General features: G+C 45.3%; 1 pseudogene; it reads right to left on the reverse strand.

The window, feature by feature from the left end:
• Positions 1-1,812: 1,812 nt before the first annotated feature.
• On the reverse strand, positions 1,813-2,104 carry LOC102483574 (U6 snRNA-associated Sm-like protein LSm5 pseudogene; annotated as a pseudogene).
• Positions 2,105-16,672: the final 14,568 nt, after the last annotated feature.

Here is a 16,672-nt window from a genome sequence, read left to right on the forward strand (position 1 = left end):
AAAATAATTTACACAATACCCAACTATACATGTTTTTTATTTTTATTTGGTAAACATTATTTATTTATTTGTTGTTATTGTCATGCTGCCAGGTCCAGGACTTGAACTACAGTTGGTCATGTAGGAATCCAGCACCTTAACTACCATGCCAGCTGATGTTCCAAACATCATTGGTATTTTATTTATTTATTTATTTTAAATAATTATGTATTTAATTTTATTTATTCTTATTATTTTTTAATTCACCAGAGAGAGGCAGAGAGAGAGAGGGAAAGTGAGAAAGCAAGCCACTGGGTCTGGAACTTGAACCATGGTCAGCCATGTGGGAGTCCAGTGCCTTAATCCTCATACCACCTGCTGGCTCCAAAACTTTGTTATTTTTAAAAAATTATTTATTTTTTAGGTTTTTGCCATCAGGTATGGGTGCTTGCCAGAGAGAGACAAAGAGGGAAAGTGAGGGACCAGCAGTTAGCGTAATGGCTATGTCACTGGACTCCCACATAGTCAACCGCGATTCGAGTCCCGGACCCGGTGGCTTGAACTCACACCAGGCACGTGTGCGTGCGTGCCCAAGATCCCGAGAGGAGAATGGAGGAGAAGGGATTGAGGCGTGGCCATCCCCCGGCGGGGTGATTTCTCGCTTTCTGTCTCTCTGTCTCTCTCTGTCTGTTTGGTGAGCACATGCGCCCTATAGCAAAAACTTCTCAAAAAAAAAAAAAAAAAAGGAGGGAAAGTGAGAAATCACTCCACAGGGACAGGTCTGTAATCTTTCTCTCTGTCTCCTCTCCGAGTTTTGGGCATGCATGCATATGTACCTGGTGTGATTTTTCAAGCTGCCAGGTCCGGAACTGTGGTTGGGCACGTGGGAATCCAGTGCCCTAGCCATCACACCACCTACTGGCCCCTAAATTTTGTTGAATTTAAACAATTTTCTGTATTTCCTTCAAGTCACTTGAAAGAAATGAACAAAGCTTACAGATCAATGAAAGGCCTCTGTGTGTAATCCCACGTTGTATTTGCCTGATTCAGTCTGTGCTGTTGCTAGTAACAGAAATACCTGAGTCTGGCTGACTTATACAGAACAGAGAGGTTCATTTAGCTCAAGGTATTGGAGGCTCAAGGTCAAAGTGCTACATCTGGTAAGGGCCTTCTTGTCGGGGACTCTGCAGGCCTGAGATGGTGCTAGGGAACACATGGTGAGACAGCAATTTCCCGTCTGTCTCGTTCGTCTTCTTATAAACCCCCAGGATTGACCCCACTGAGATGACCTTTTCTAATCCTAATTTCCTCCTTAAAGTCCCACACTTCAATACCATAGTCAGATTAAGTTTTTATTTTCTTGATACTGACACAACCACATTTTCTCTCTCTCTTTCTTCTTCTTTTTTTTTCTTTTAACAGAAAACGTCTTTATTTTAGCCTTCAAAAAACAAACTTTTCTTCTTTTTCCAAAATAATCATGATTCACTTACGAAAATGAGTGTACATCTTCAAAGCATTTCCCTTTAACGGGAAACAGCTTTAGAGGATCTAAACATTAAAAGGTTTAAGAAAAGAAAAAAAGGAGCTGGTGGGTGGCATGGTGGTTAAGGGTGCTAGGCTCCCACCTGGCTGACCAGGGTTTGAGTCCTGGACCTGATGACTTGCTTTCTCGCCTTCCCTCCCTCTCTCTCTCTCTCTCACACACACACACACACACACACACACACACACACACACTATCCCTCTCTGGTCAAATTAAGATAAATAAAGTTAAATAAAAGATTTATTTAAAAAAAAATTCTATTTTGTCATTGTACGACAAAGCAGAATCTAGCGTGAGGGGAGGATAGCCGTCCGTACTTCAGGTCCTCCAGGAGCCAGGATTGTTACGTGATTTCCATTTAGCAAAACCCAATCTAATTTAGTAACCCTTCTTCCTTCTGGTATGATTTCATAGCCAGTGACATCTTCCAGTACCATATTGTCCAAGTAATCAAATCCTAGAAGTGTACTGACAATTTCCTTATCACTTTTCATCACAATGGGAATGCTTGAGCCTATGCATTGTTCACAAGCTCTAGCGGCAGCAGCTGCACAGGTTTGCAGTAGCATTAGCCGCCATGGCTACAGAAGTCACGACCAAATTTCAATACATGGATTTTGGGAGGATGCATTCAGGTGACAACATCATCCTCTCTACAGCCATAAGCACCATCCTGAATTATGTTTATGATTCCCTTGAGTAAAAAAAAGTTCGGGTCATATATGTACATATTTCTCAGTACTATTTTAACTATCATCTAGTTTATTTATTGATTCCGTGAGAAAGACAGAGAAAAAAAGAAAGAAATGGGAACCCCCAACAGGATCCTTTTTTTGTTTTTTTAAAGGAGATTTTTTTTTCTATAGGGCACGTGTGCTCACCAGAGAGGGAGAGATAGACAGAAAGCAAGAAATCACTCCCTGGGGGGGAATGGCCACGCCATAATCCCTTCTCCTCTATTCTCCTCTTGGGATTTTGTGCATGCATGAACTCGTACCCGGTGTGAGTTTAAGCGGCTGGGTCCAGGACTTGAACCATAGTTGACCACATGGGAATCCAGAGATGTAATCATTACGCCACCTGTTGGTTCCCCTACAGGATTTTTATACTGCAATTCACCCCCAGCCTCAGCTTGCTCATGGGCACACGTGTGCAAACCCATTGTGTAGCGAGGCCCTGAGACACGAACCTGGGATCTTCCCATGTGGAACCAGCACCAGAGAGGGTGGTGTGACTGCTGCATATCCAGCTGGCCCCAGCAACATATTAGTATTCCAGCTTTGTGCTTTACATAAATGGTGTCATAATGTATAGATTGTTCTGCAACTTCTTCTCTTGTGTAAAATAAGAGATGTATCCATATTAATAAAGTTTATTCATTTTTTCTTTTCTTTCCTCTCCCTCTCTCTCTCTCTCTTCCTCTTTTATTTATTTATTTTTTTCCTTCTAGTTCTTTTGCTCTAATGGGCTTGCACTTGGTAGAGAATGAGAGAAAAAGAGGAGAGAAAGTGAGAAATCACCCTCCAAGGGAAGGGATGGCCATGCTGCAACCCCTTCTCCTCCAGTCTCTCCTTGGGATTTTGGGCACACATGCCTGCACACGCGCCTGGCATGACTTTCAAAATGTCAGGTCCGACACTTATGATTTTCAAGATGCTGACCATGGGGATCCAGTGCCTTAACCATCATGCCACCTGCTAGCCCACAGTTCATTAATTTTTCACTCTCTGTATTACATCGTGTGAGTATGCCCCAATTTATTTATCCACACTCCTATTTTTAAAAATAAAAAAAAATTTTAAAAAAAAGGTTTTTGCCATAGAGCACGTGTGCTTGCCAGAGAGAGTCAGAGAGAGACAGTGAGAGGGAAAATGAGAAATCACCCCCTGGGGGGATGGCCGTGCCACAATCCCTTCTCCTCTATTGTCCTCCTGGGATTTTGGGCACGCACACACATGTGCCTGGTGAGAGTCTTAGGCTGCTGCATCTGGGGCTTAAACCGCAGTCTGCCCTGTGGATGCCCAGCGCCTTCACCACTTCACCATCTCCTAACCTCCACGTCCATACTCCTACTGATGGACATTTGGAGTTTATGTGTGTATGTGTGTGATTTATTTAAAAACTACATTATTATCTAATAATACAAAATAATCTGTATGACGGGGCCAACAGGTGGTGTGGTGGTTAAGGTGCTGGACACTCCCACATGGCTGACCATGGTTCAAGTCCTGGGCCTGGCGGCTTGCTTTCTCACTTTCCCTCTCTCTCTGTGTCTCTCTCTGATCAAATTAAAATAAATGGATAAATGAATGGATAAATAAAATTTAAAAAAGAAAAAGAAAAAAAAATCAAGATGCATTAGGAACCAGCACGATGCATTTGGGACCAGCAGTTAGCGTAATGGCTATGTCACTGGACTCCCATGTAGTCGACCATGGTTCATGTCCTGGGAACTGGTGGCTTAAACTCACGCCGGGTGCGTGTGCGTGCGTGCCCAAGATCCCGAGAGGAGAATGGAGGAGAAGGGATTGTGGCGTGGCCATCCCCCCGGGGGGTGATTTCTTGCTTTCTGTCTCTCTGTCTCTGTGTCTGTCTGGCGCGCACATGTGCCCTATAGTGAAAACCTCTCCAAAAAAACCCCCCAAAAAACACAAAAAAAGAACCCAAAAAACAAAAAACAAAAAAAACCCCACAAAAAAACAAAAATAATCTGTATGATAATGAGTCTTTTGATTTTTTTGAGGCTTCTCTTGAGGCTTAGAACATATTCAATATTATATAGTTCGCATGTGCTAGAAAAGAATGTGCATTTTCTCTCTGGTGAGTGTAGAATTCTACTTTTTTTTGTTTTCGTTTTTCTGAAGTGTAGAATTCTACATATACTCATGTACCCTACAGAAAAAACAAGACTGAACATTACTCCTCATGGTCTGCTCCGTGGCTCAACAGTAATGCACTGCTAAAGAGAAGCTGGAATCCATGCGGTAACCACCCAGTCATAATGTGTATTTTTTTTTTTTTTGAGAGCTTTTTGTTATAGGGCTTGTGTGCTTGCCAGAAAGAGAGAGACAGAGAGACAGAAAGTGAGAAATCACCTCCCAGGGGGGATGGCCATGCTACAATTCCTTCTCCTCCATTCTCCTCTTGGGATCTTGGACACACACGCACACGCTTCCAGCTTGAGTTTAAGCCACCTGGTCCGGGGTTTGAACTGCTGTCCACTACATGATGGGAATCACTCTGAAATCCCTTCTTCTCCATCTCTCCATCCTGTTAGGATTTACACATGCAGGTACATGTACCTTACATGTTTCTCAAGCCACCAGGTCCAGGATTCAAACCTCATAGTGGGTCATGTGGATCCAGCTGTCTTTTTTTTTTTTTCCCCTCCCCAACGGGGGTGCTTCCCCTCTTCCTCTCTGTCTCTCTCTGGCAAAACAAAATAACAACAAAACACACACACACACACGCAAATCAAAAAGTGATTTGAATAAATGAGAAGTTTATTTCTCTGTTCGGTACTATCTGAAGGTCTTGGGGTGGTTTGATGGTTCTGCTCAACCACTCCTAGTTGTTTGTATGGTCCAAATGGCTCATCCATTTTCTTCCTTTCCTTTCTTTTCTTTTCTTTTCTTTTCTTTTCTTTTCTTTTCTTTCTTTTCTTTTCTTTTCTTTTCTTTCTTTTTTCCTAAAATTCTTTATTTATGAGAATCCTTGTGTGTGCACATGAAAGCGAAGGAGGGAGAGAGAGAGAGAGAGAGAGAGAGAGAGATCCTCCACAGAGTCTGGTCACGCCACAATCGCTCTGCTCCAGTCGCCCAGCCCTTCCGACCTTGGGCCCTTGTGCCTGTGCCAAGCGTTTCAGGTGGTGCTGGCTGGGGTGAGCTGTGGTTGCCGTGTGAGATCTGGCTTCTCCTGAGCAGTGCATTCCCACTGTGCCATGGAGCCGGCCCAGCTCACCGTTTTCTGAGCAGGAGAGCGAAGGAGCGTCATATCCTCTGCTTTTAATTAAAGGCTATGAATCAGAAGTTGCACACATCACTCCTCCTGCTTCTCTTGGCCAGAACTCAGTCACGTGGCTGCACTTCGCTGTATGAAAGGCTGGGAAATGCGGCCTTTATGAGCTTAAAACAGCATTTCATCTGCTGTGGGAGAAGGTGAGAGAGATAATGGGGCAGTTAGCAGTGTCTAACACGAGGGCTGTTTTATACCTGCCACATAAAGTGAACTGGGGAGCATTTCCTCTTTTTTTATTTGTTAGAAGTATAAGTTTGAATAATTTTTGTTTTCTTTCTTTTTTTTTTTTTTTTTTGCTATAGGGTGCGTGTGCTTGCCAGAGAAAGTCAGAGAGAGGTAGCAGAAAAGTTAGAAATAAGCCCCTGGTGGGACCAGCAGTTAGTGTAATGGCTATGTTGCTGGACTCCCATGTAGTCGACCGCAGTTCAAGTCCCAGCCCGGAGGCTTAAACTCACACTGGGTGCGTGTGCATGTGTGCCTGTGTGCCTGGGATCCCGAGAGGAGAATGAAGAAGGGATTGTGGCGTGGTCTTCCCCCTTGGGAAGTGATTTCTTGCTTTCTGTCTCTCTTGTCTCTCTCTGTCTTTCTGGTGAGCACACGTGCCCTATAGCAAAAACCTCTCCAAAAAATAAAAAAATAAAAAGAAAGAAAAGAAAAAAGAAAGGAAAAGAAATAAGCCCCTGGGCAGATGGTCACACCACAACCCCTTCTCCTCCACTCTCCTCTGGGGACTTTGGGTACACACACATGCACACACACACACACAGGACACACACATCCACACACACACACACACACACACACACACACACACATGTGCCAGGAGTGATTTTCAAGCATCAGGCCCAGGACTTGAACCATGCAGTCAGCCATGTGAGATCCAGTCCCTTAACCTCCCTGCTACCATCCATTATATTTATTGTATTTTAAATACAATTGTATATATTTTTTAAAAATGTATTTATTCATTCATTTATTTTAATTTGATCAGAAAGAGACACAGAGAGAGAGGGTAAGTGAGAAAGCAAGCCTTCATGTCCGGGACTCAAACTGTGGTCAGACATGTGGGAGTGTCCAGCACCTTAATCATGGCGCCATCTGCTGGCCCCAAAATATGGTTTTATCTTAAAAAATATTTTATTTTAAAAATTTTGCCACAGGGGGAACCAGCAGTTAGCGTAATGGCTATGTCGCTGGACTCCCACGTAGTCGACCGTGGTTCGTGTCCCGGACCCGGTGGCTTAAAACTCACGCCGGGCACGTGTGCGTGCGTGCCCAAGATCCCGAGAGGAGAATGGAGAAGGGATTGCGGCGTGACCATCTCCCCTGGGGGGTGATTTCTCGCTTTCTGTCTCTATGTCTGTCTCTGTCTGTCTGGCGAGCGCACGCGCCCTACAGTGAAAATCTCTCCAAAAAAAAAAAAAAATTTTGCCACAGGGTGTATGTGTTCATCAGAGAGAGAGAGAGAGAGGGAAGTGAGAAAGCCTTTCCCCTACTCTCCCATGTCAAATAGCTGCACTGTCACCCCTTCTCCATCTCTCCTCATTTCAGGAGTTTGGGCATGCATGCACATGCACCTGACATGCTTTTCAGGCTGCTGGGTCTGAAACTTGGACTCTCTGGTCAGCCATGTGGGATTCAACTGCCTTAACCACCAGGCCATGGGTTGACCCAGCCTTTACAATGTCTCAATTTTTCTTTTTTATTTCTTTTCTGAAATCTGCTAATTTTCCCTTCTTAGCCTTGCTATACATCTTTTCTTTCTTTTCTTTTTGGAGAGGTTTTTGCTACAGGGCGCGTGCGCTTGCCAGAAAGACTGAGACAGAAAGTGAGAAATCACCCCCCAGGAGTGATGGCCAAGCCACAACCCCTTCTCCTCCATTCTCCTCTCGGGATCTTGGGCACACACACTCACGCACCTGGTGTGAGTTTAAGCCATCGGGTCCGGGACTCAAACTGCGGTCGACTACGTGGGAGTCCAGCGACATAGCCATCATGCCATCTGCTGGTCCTATATTTTCGCATAGAAAAACAGAAAAATATGTCATGACTTTCCTGACCACCTAGTAGTACAGCTTGGTGGGAGGTGGTTTGACAGTGTCTCTTCTCTTGCTTCATCTCAGTTCACCTTTGGTGGCGTATCTGACTAGGAGGTCATATCACGAGGCAAAAGAAATGTCATGCTAAGATGGTTTCTTTTTCTTTTCTTTCTTTCTTTCTTTCTTTCTTTCTTTCTTTCTTTCTTTCTTTCTTCCTTCCTTCCTTCCTTCCTTCCTTCCTTCCTTCCTTTCTTTCTTTTTTTAAAATTTTTGCTATAGGGCACATGCACTCGCCAGAGGGACAGAGACAGAGAGAGGGAAGGTGAGAAATCACTTCTCAGAGGGTATGGCCACACTGCAATCCTTTCTCTTCTATTTGCTTCTTGGGATTTTGGGTATATATGGATATGCACCCGGGATGTTTTTCAAACTACTGGGTCCAGGATTCGAACTACAGAGGTGGCTATGTGGGATCTAGGGCCTGATGGTCCCATACTTTTCTATTTTTATTTTTTTTAATCTATCCTGTTCTTGCAGTCCTGGGATTTTAAACTAAGTCTCCACATGAAGATTTTCCTTCAGCCTGTTCTTTTTTTGGAGAGGTTTTTGCTACAGGGCGCATGCGCTGGCCAGAAAGACAGAAAGAGACAGAGAGACAGAAAGCGAGAAATTCCCCCCTCCAATGGCCGCACCACAATCCCTTCTCCTCTTGGGATATTGGGCACGCATGCACATGTGCCCGGTGTGAGTTTAAGCCACCAGGTCCAGGACTTGAACTGCAGTCGACTACATGGGAGTCCAGTGACATAGCCATTACACTAACTCTGGTCCCTCTTCAGCCTGTTCTTAGCCACAAATAATATTATTTCAATCAAAGGAATGTTGTATATCCCTTTCAGGGGGTGTCCTGCCCACAGCTTTGGGTAGCATGTTTCTGCTTTCATTTATTGCCTTTCTTTAGAACCACACAAAATTCTGTTTGGCAGCTGCTCTTCATACTATGTGGTGGGCTGTCGTATCACTTTCATTGAACATGACCTTTTACTACCCTCCCCCATTTTGTTTTGTTTGATTCTTCTTCTTCTTCTTTTTTTTTTTTTTAAAAGAATTATTTATTTAATTTAAAAATTTAAAATGATTATTTATTTAATTTTATTTATTTATTGTTATTCTTTTTTTTTTGGAGAGGTTTTTGCTATAGGGCACATAGCCATTACGCTAACTGCTGGTCCCCTTATTTATTGTTATTCTTCAATTTGACCAGAGAGAGAGAAAGAAAGCAAGCGGCCAGGTCCAGGACTCGAACTGTGGTTGGCCATGTGGGAGTCTAGTGCCTTAACCACATGGCACTTGCTGACCCCTGATTTTATTTATTATTATTATTATTTTAAAAAATTTTACCAGAGATAGGACCAGCAGCTAGCATAATGGCTATGTTGCTGGACTCCCATGTAGTTGACCGGGGTTAGAGTACTGGACCTGGTGGCTTAAACTCATGCTGGGTGCGTGTGCGTGCCTGCCTAAGATCCCGAGAGGAGAATGGAGGAGAAGAGATTGTGGCATGGCCATCCCCCCGGGGGGTGATCTCTCACTTTCTGTCTCTGTTTCTCTCTGTCTTTCTGGCGAGTGCATGTGCCCTGTAGCCGTGCTGAAGGCACGGTTTTCTTTCTTTCTTGTTTGTTTTTAAGAATTATTTTATTTAACTTTATTTTAATTGACCAGAGAGTGACAGAGTGTGTGTGTGTGTCTGTGAGAGAGAGACAGAGAGAGAGAGAGAAAGTGAGAAAGCAAGCCGGCAAGTCTAGGACTTGGAATGTGGCTGACCACGTGGGAGTCCAGCACCTTAACCACCCTGCCACCTGCTGGCCCCTGTTTGATTATTCTTAGTGTGGTTCCAGAGTGGAAAAAAAATTGTTATTCTGCTTTATTTATTATTTATACTTTGGTCATAGGGCATGTGCACTTACCAGAAAGAGGCGAGGGAGAGAGAGAGAGAGAGGAAGAGAGAGAAAGCACCTCCCTGGAGGACTGACCATACTACATTTTCATCTTTTTCATTTACTTCTTCTTCTTTTAAAATAATTATTTATTTTTTATTTATTCATTTATTTATTTTAATTTGGCCAGAGAGAGAGAGAGAAAGAAAGCAATCCACCAGGTCCAGGACTTGAACTGAGGGTAGCCATGTGGGAGTGTCTAGTGCCTTAACCACCACACCACCTGCTGGTTCCTTTTTCAGGTACTTTTTAGGACTTTGGGCATACATACACACACACACTCCTGGAATTCCATCATATTTTGTTGGGAGTTTCATGAGTCACCTTTAAAACTCAAGTTAGATTATGTCACTTCACTGCTTAAAATCCCCCAATGGCTTCCTGTTGGATTAAGAATGAAACTCCAACTCCTTACACTAGCCTACAAGGCTCTGTATGAGCTGACCCTTGGCTGACTTTTCCAGTTCAATCTGATGGCATTCTCTCCCTGCCACCCATGCCCCACCCACACTGGCCCTTTTTTTTTTTTTCTTCAAAATGTATTTATTTATTTCTTGAGAGAGAGAGACAGAGAGACTGGCACCTCAACAGGCCCTCAGCTGTGACCCAATTGGCTCTGCCAGCCTGGGTCACTGGCATGCATGTGCTCGGTGGACCCAGGACCTGAACATGTGAGTCCCCTTGTGTTGTGCTGTGCCCCCACCCGGCTCCACACTGGCCTCCTTTCTCTTCCTCCATGCCCCAAACTCGTTCCACCTCTGGGGTCACTGCCTGGAATGCCCACGCGTTGCACTCCCTGTGTGGGTCACTCCTTATCCTTCTGGGCTCACATGGAAGCAAGTCCTTCCCTGACCGTCATACCAGGTGTGTGCCCACCTCCGCCGCGAGCATCTGTTGGTTTTCATTCATAACACTTAGGACAATTTGTAACCTGTGTATTTCTCATCTTCCTCTGGTTGATTACATGCTGCACCGGGGCAGGGAGGTGTTTGTTTTAGTCGCCAGTCTATCCACGGGGCCTACTGCAGCACCAGTGCTTAATAAACATTTGTTGAATGCATAAATGTAAAGTGAAGTGGAAGGGGCCAGATGGTCCCCTCCCTCTCTCTAGCTTTCTCTCACTCATAGAATAAATAAATAAATATGCTTAAAAATAGCAGAAAAGAGGCACCAGGTGGTGTAGTGGCTAAGGCACTGGCCTCCCACATGGCCAACTGTGGTTCAAGTCCTGGTCCCAGAGGCTTGAAAATCACTCTGGGACTGTGTGCGTGTGTGCTTAAAGTCCTGAGAGGAGAACGGAGGAGAAGGGACTGTGGTGTGGACGTCCCCCTTGAGGGATGACTTCTCACTTTCCCTCTGTGTAGCTCTCTGGTGAGTGACTATGCCTTAAGGGTTGGGGGAAGACTTCAAAACAAACAAACAAACAAAAGAATGAATCGAAGAATTGTGTCCTTGAGAGCCACACTGAGGGTTTATATGGTGTGCTGGTCAGTGGAGAGATCCAGAATATCTTTGAGCAAGTGAGTGACAGAATGGATAAGAAGGGAGAGACTGGAATCCAGGAGGAGACTGGCCAGGAGGTTGCTGTCTCAGGTCAGACTGGGGTGTCGCAGTAGCTGCACACACAGAAAGGAAGGGTAGGCAGGGTGAGTTTCCGAGGAGCCCAGCAGCACCCGGTGTGTGCTCAGTGCGGACTGAGCTGCTATGGCTGTGGCTGGGTCTGGGGTTCTGCAGAGCAAGACCATGAAGAGGCCTCATTGGAGGGGAAGTCTAGTTGGGTCTAGAGCTGGGTCTGGATAGGTGGAGCTAGCTGAGTGTACTTTCAAACCCTTTGGTTTTAGGAGGGAAACTGAGGAGCTATGATGCTGACAGAAAGAGGAAGCAAGAGTGAGGGAGAGAGAAAGGAGGCAGAGGGAAGCCAGCAGGAAGGAAAAGGTTAGAGGACCCTACACCAGCCGGAGTAGGGAGAGGAAGAGAGGAGAGAAGTGGCCAGAGGAGGCGCTCTGGGCGAAAGAGTTACAGTCAGGACTGAGTGGTGCTCCAGCTGCAATCAGTTCAAACCTGGCTCTAGACTTAATCCCCTGAGCTTCTGTTTCCTGATCTGTTAATCACAGGCGTTGCCACATTACAGAGCGGTTGGGGAGATTAACTTAGAGAATACATGTACAGTACTTAGCCTAATGTAAGCACTCCGTACATTTTCGTTTCTGTGGCCTGTCTGCCATCTTTCCTTCTTTTTGGAGAGGTTTTTGCTATAGGGCGCGTGAGCTCGCCAGACAGACAGAGACAGAGAGACAGAAAGAGAGAAATCACCCCCCAGGGGGGATGGCCACGCTGCAATCCTTTCTCCTCCATTCTCCTCTCGGAATCTTGGGCACGCACGCACACGCGCCTGGCGTGAGTTTTTAGCCACCGGGTCCGGGACGCGAACCGCAGTCGACTACATGGGAGTCCAGCGACATAGCCATTATGCTAACTGCTGGTCCCTGCCATCTTTCCTTCTTAGGAGCAGCTGTTTACCCAGCTAGAAGCTGGGCAAGTTTGGAAGGTCATTTGTCACTTTTGCCAGGGACAAACTTGTTCTGAGAGACCGATTCTTATGAATTCTTATGACTTCATGGTAAACCCAAACCTTCCAGAAATCAGCTCAATTTCTTTACAGAAGGAAAGTCTCTTTAAGAATTGAAATACAGGAGTTGGCAGATGGTGGGTTGATTGGGGCACTGGGATCCCACGTGGTCAACGGCGGTTTGAGTCCCAGACCTGGCAGCTTGCTTTCTCTCTCTCTCTCTCTAGTCAGATAAAATAAATAAATAAAATTAAATAAATAATTTAAAATGTTTTCAGTGAGATATTTTTACTGTAGAGCACTGTGCTTGCTGGAGAGATAGGAAACGAGAGATCACCTATCTATGGGGATGGCCATGCCACAATCCCTTCTCTATTCTCCTCTCAGGATTTTGGACACGTAAGCACACACGCCTGGCATGAGGTGATTTTTTCTTTTTAATAATTATTTATTTAATTTTATTTTTATTCATTTGTTTATTTTAATTTGACCAGACACAGAGAGAGAGTGAGAAAGCAAGCCAGTAGGTCCAGGACTCGAACCTTGGTTGGCCATGTGGGAGTATCCAGCGTCTTAACCACTATGCCATCTGCTGGATCCCCTGGCATGAGTTTTAAGCCGTGGGCCCAAGACTTGACCTGTGGTCAGCCATGTGGAAGTCCAGCAATGTAACCACAACACCATGCGCTGGTTCCAAATAAATTATTCTTTTTTTTTTTTTTTTTGAGAACTTTTGGCTATAGTGCATGTGCACTTGCTGGAAAGAGAGAGAGACAGACAGAAAGTGAGAAATCACCCCCTGGGGGGATGACCATGCCGCAATCCCTTCTCCTCCATTCTTCTCTCGGGATCTTGGGCACGCACGTACACGCGCCCAGGGTGATTTTAAGCCACCGGGTCCAGAACTCGAACCACAGTCAACTGCAAGGGAGCACAGTGACATAGCCATTATGCCAATTGCTGGTTCCCCTCTCCCCCCCTTTTTTTGGTAAATAAATGATTCTTATAAAGAAAAAAAAAAAAAGAAATACAAACCAGAGGCTAATTGGTAAGTAGCCCAGGTAACTGTAGGTGGATGACCTTAAAGGGTTGCATATGTACGATGGGATGATGACACGTGTTCTAGCCCTGTATCAGGAATCAATTTCTTATTACGAAATGGGGGATGAGGAGGCATTGAATAGATCAAGCTAGATTGTCACCAGACTTCTCCACAAGAAGATTTCAAAGAATTGGTGGAACACTGGAATTAAAGTATACGTGTATTTAAGGGCCTGCTGGTGGCATGGTGCTTAAGGTGGCTGAACCCCACATGGCTGACTGTGCAGTTTGAATCCTGGCTCTGAACGCTTGAAAAATATGTTGTGTGTGTGTGTGTGTATGCATGCAAGCCCAAATCCCAAGATGAAAATGGAGAAGGGGCTGCATTGTGGTCGTCCCTCCTGGGGGGTGCTTTCTCACTTTTCTTCTCTCACTCTTTATGTATCTCTAGTGTGTGCACACACTATATAGCAAGCTAAAAAATAAAAAGTATATGTTTATTTTGGTGCAAAAAATTTTTGAAACTCGTGCATCATTTTTTCATCATTTTCATGAATTTTCCATGAAACTTTTGAAGACCTCGCAAATTTTTGGAGAGGTTTTTGCTATAGGGAACGTGCGCTAGCCAGACAGAGAGAGACATAGAGACAGAAAGGGAGAAATCACCCCCCAAGGGGGATGGTCACGCCGCAATCCCTTCTCCTCCATTCTCCTCCCGGGATCTTGGGCACGCACGCACACGTGCCCAGCGTGAGTTTTAAGCCACCAGGTCCGGGATGCGAACCGCGGTCAACTACATGGGAGTCCAGCGACATAACCATTACGCTAACTGCTGGTTCCCGACCTTGCAAATTTTTGAAGCTGGACCTAAAGTTTTGCCAATTATAATGGGAAAAATATGACCTTTTCCAAACAATGAGAAAGAATAAAGAACAAATGAACAGATTTTTCCTCAATATTAAGTTTTTCTTTTCTGTTTTTTTTTTAAACTTTTTTTTTTTTTTTTAAGAGAGATTTTTGCTATAGGGAGCATGCGCTTCCTGGAGAGAGAGACACAGAGAAAGTGAGAAATCACCTCCCCCCTGGGGGGATGGAAGAGAAATCACCTCCCACAAGGGGTGGTGGGGTGGCAACTCTGCAATCTCTTCTCTTCTATTCTCTTGGGATTTTGGGCATGCGCGCGCGGGTGCACACACACGCACAGATACACACACGCACACACACACACACACATCCATACCCAGTGTGTTTCAAGCTTCTGAGTCGGGGACTCCAATCACAGTGGACCATGTGGGAGTCCGGTGCTTTAACCACTGCGCCACCTGCTGGCCCCTTCTAAAACTGTTAACATCTGAAAGAAGCAGTTGATGTAAACAAGGATCAAAGGATAAGTAAATATTGACAGGGAAAACAGGAGTAGATCATAGTCCTTGTGTGTTAGTGGACGTGTGGCGTTTGCCAGAGAGAGAGGGAGAGACAAAGAGGGAGGAAGCACCCCAAAATGGGTGATGATTATGCCATACACCCTTCTCGTCCATTTCTCATCCTGTTGGGGTTTGGGGCATGTGCACGCACACACACACACAGACACACATGTGCGTGCTTGGCGTGACTTCCTAGCTGCTGGGGTTGGGATTCAAACCTCTTTCCTGTCCACACAGGATCTGGCTTCCTTAGCCACCAGGCCACGGGGCTGGCCCTGATCATGGTTTTAAGCTGCTGACATGTCCGACAGCCCATCTTGGCTATGACCTTGGCTCTTCCGTAGTGTTACATAGATGCAACACTGTTAGAACGACATACACTGACCCTCCCAGGTACCTCACATGGATTATCCCATTCGATCTGTGGAGTGGGCACTGGTATACCCATGTTACAGAAGAGGGCAGTGATGATTCGAGGGAGGCTACGTGGTGTTTGTGAGGTTTCATGGCAACTGTGGTGACTGTAGTCACCGCCTTCCTTCTTTCAGTAAGATGTCCTGACCATAGGGCTGGGTACCCGACCCACACTGGCCAACTACCGCACCTGCCCCCGAGCAACAGAAATTAGCACACGTGACTCAGCACATGAACCAAGCACAGCCAATCAGAACTCTTCCCTGGATTAACATATGGAACTGAGTTTGCCAAGTTGGAGCCATCTGTGGCATGTTCATTATATGCAGAGGCCTGCTCTACTATGGTAAGAGTGAAGCCAACTCACAAAAAGAGACAAAGTATGAGAGAGGGATGGATGGGCGACTGGGTGGAGGGATGGTGCTGAGCTCACCATTCGGGCCCCCAGAGCTGCAGCTCATGGATCCTGTGAGTTATCGCAGTGACCAGGCCAGCTCTGTGGCCTGGGGGTTAAGGCAGTTGGATCTCACATGGCCAATCATGAGGTCTGAATCCTGGACCTGGTGGCTTGAGACACACCCCAGATTGTGTGTGTGTGTGTGTGTGTGTGTGTGTGTGTGTGCTCAAAATCCTGAAAGGAGAAGGAGAGATGGAAAGAGATGGAAGAGAAGGGATTGTGGTGTGACCTTTCCCCAGGAAGGTGCCTTATCCTCTCCCTCTCTCTCTGGCTTTCTCCCCTCCAAAAATAAAGCAAAGCAAAACAAAACAAAGAACCCCAGCAACCGTATGCTACGTAACACAACCCGTCAGTCACCTTTTTTGCTTCATTGAGCTTGAGCTGCACTTGTCTCTCATAACCGAAAGATCTTGATTGATTTAATTAAAATATGGTGGAGTCAAGATTTAAATCTGAAACCTAAAGTCTTAACTCGTCTGCAGTAAAACATTCCTAGTATTACACGTTGATCTCTTAAAAAATCTTTGTTAAAACCACTTCCTCCTGAGCAACACCCCATGCTTTCTGAAATCACTGCTCATTCTCCTGAGTCACCTGGCTTTCTCTGAAGCTGCTCTTCTTAGTCCCTTTCTGAGATGATCAGAGCACATGAAATACATCTCTCAAGTTGGGTGTTTCTGGGAAGAGTGTTCATGTCTTTGATTTATGTTGGTTTCTGTGAGCACCAGTTTCACCAAGTGCACTGCCCCCCTCCCCCTTTTTTTGAAAGTTTATTTTTCTTCTTTGAGCAAGTGAGACAGAGAGAGACTCCTACAGGATCTTTTTTTAAAAAAATAATTTATTTAATTAATTCTATTTGTTATTATGATTATTTTTTAATTTGACCAGAGAGAGACAGAGAGAGAGAAAGAGAAAGGGGAAGTGAGACAGCAGGCCACCAGGTCTGGGACTCAAACTGTGGTCAGCCATGTGGTAGTCCAGTGCCTTAACCACCACTCTACGTCCTGGTGCCCCCAACAGGGTCTTGATGCCATGATCCACCTCCAGCCTTGGCCAGCACTGGGCATCCGTGTGCCTGGAGTACTCAGGGAGGTCTCTGGATATGAACCCAGGACCTTCCCACATGGGTCGGCCTTGCAGAGCATCGCATTTTACCAATGCGTCATCCTCTAGCTCCCCATGTCTGTTC

The sequence above is a fragment of the Tupaia chinensis genome, unplaced genomic scaffold, assembly GCF_000334495.1.
Source record: "Tupaia chinensis unplaced genomic scaffold, TupChi_1.0 Scaffold000659_1, whole genome shotgun sequence".
Taxonomy (NCBI): domain Eukaryota; kingdom Metazoa; phylum Chordata; class Mammalia; order Scandentia; family Tupaiidae; genus Tupaia; species Tupaia belangeri.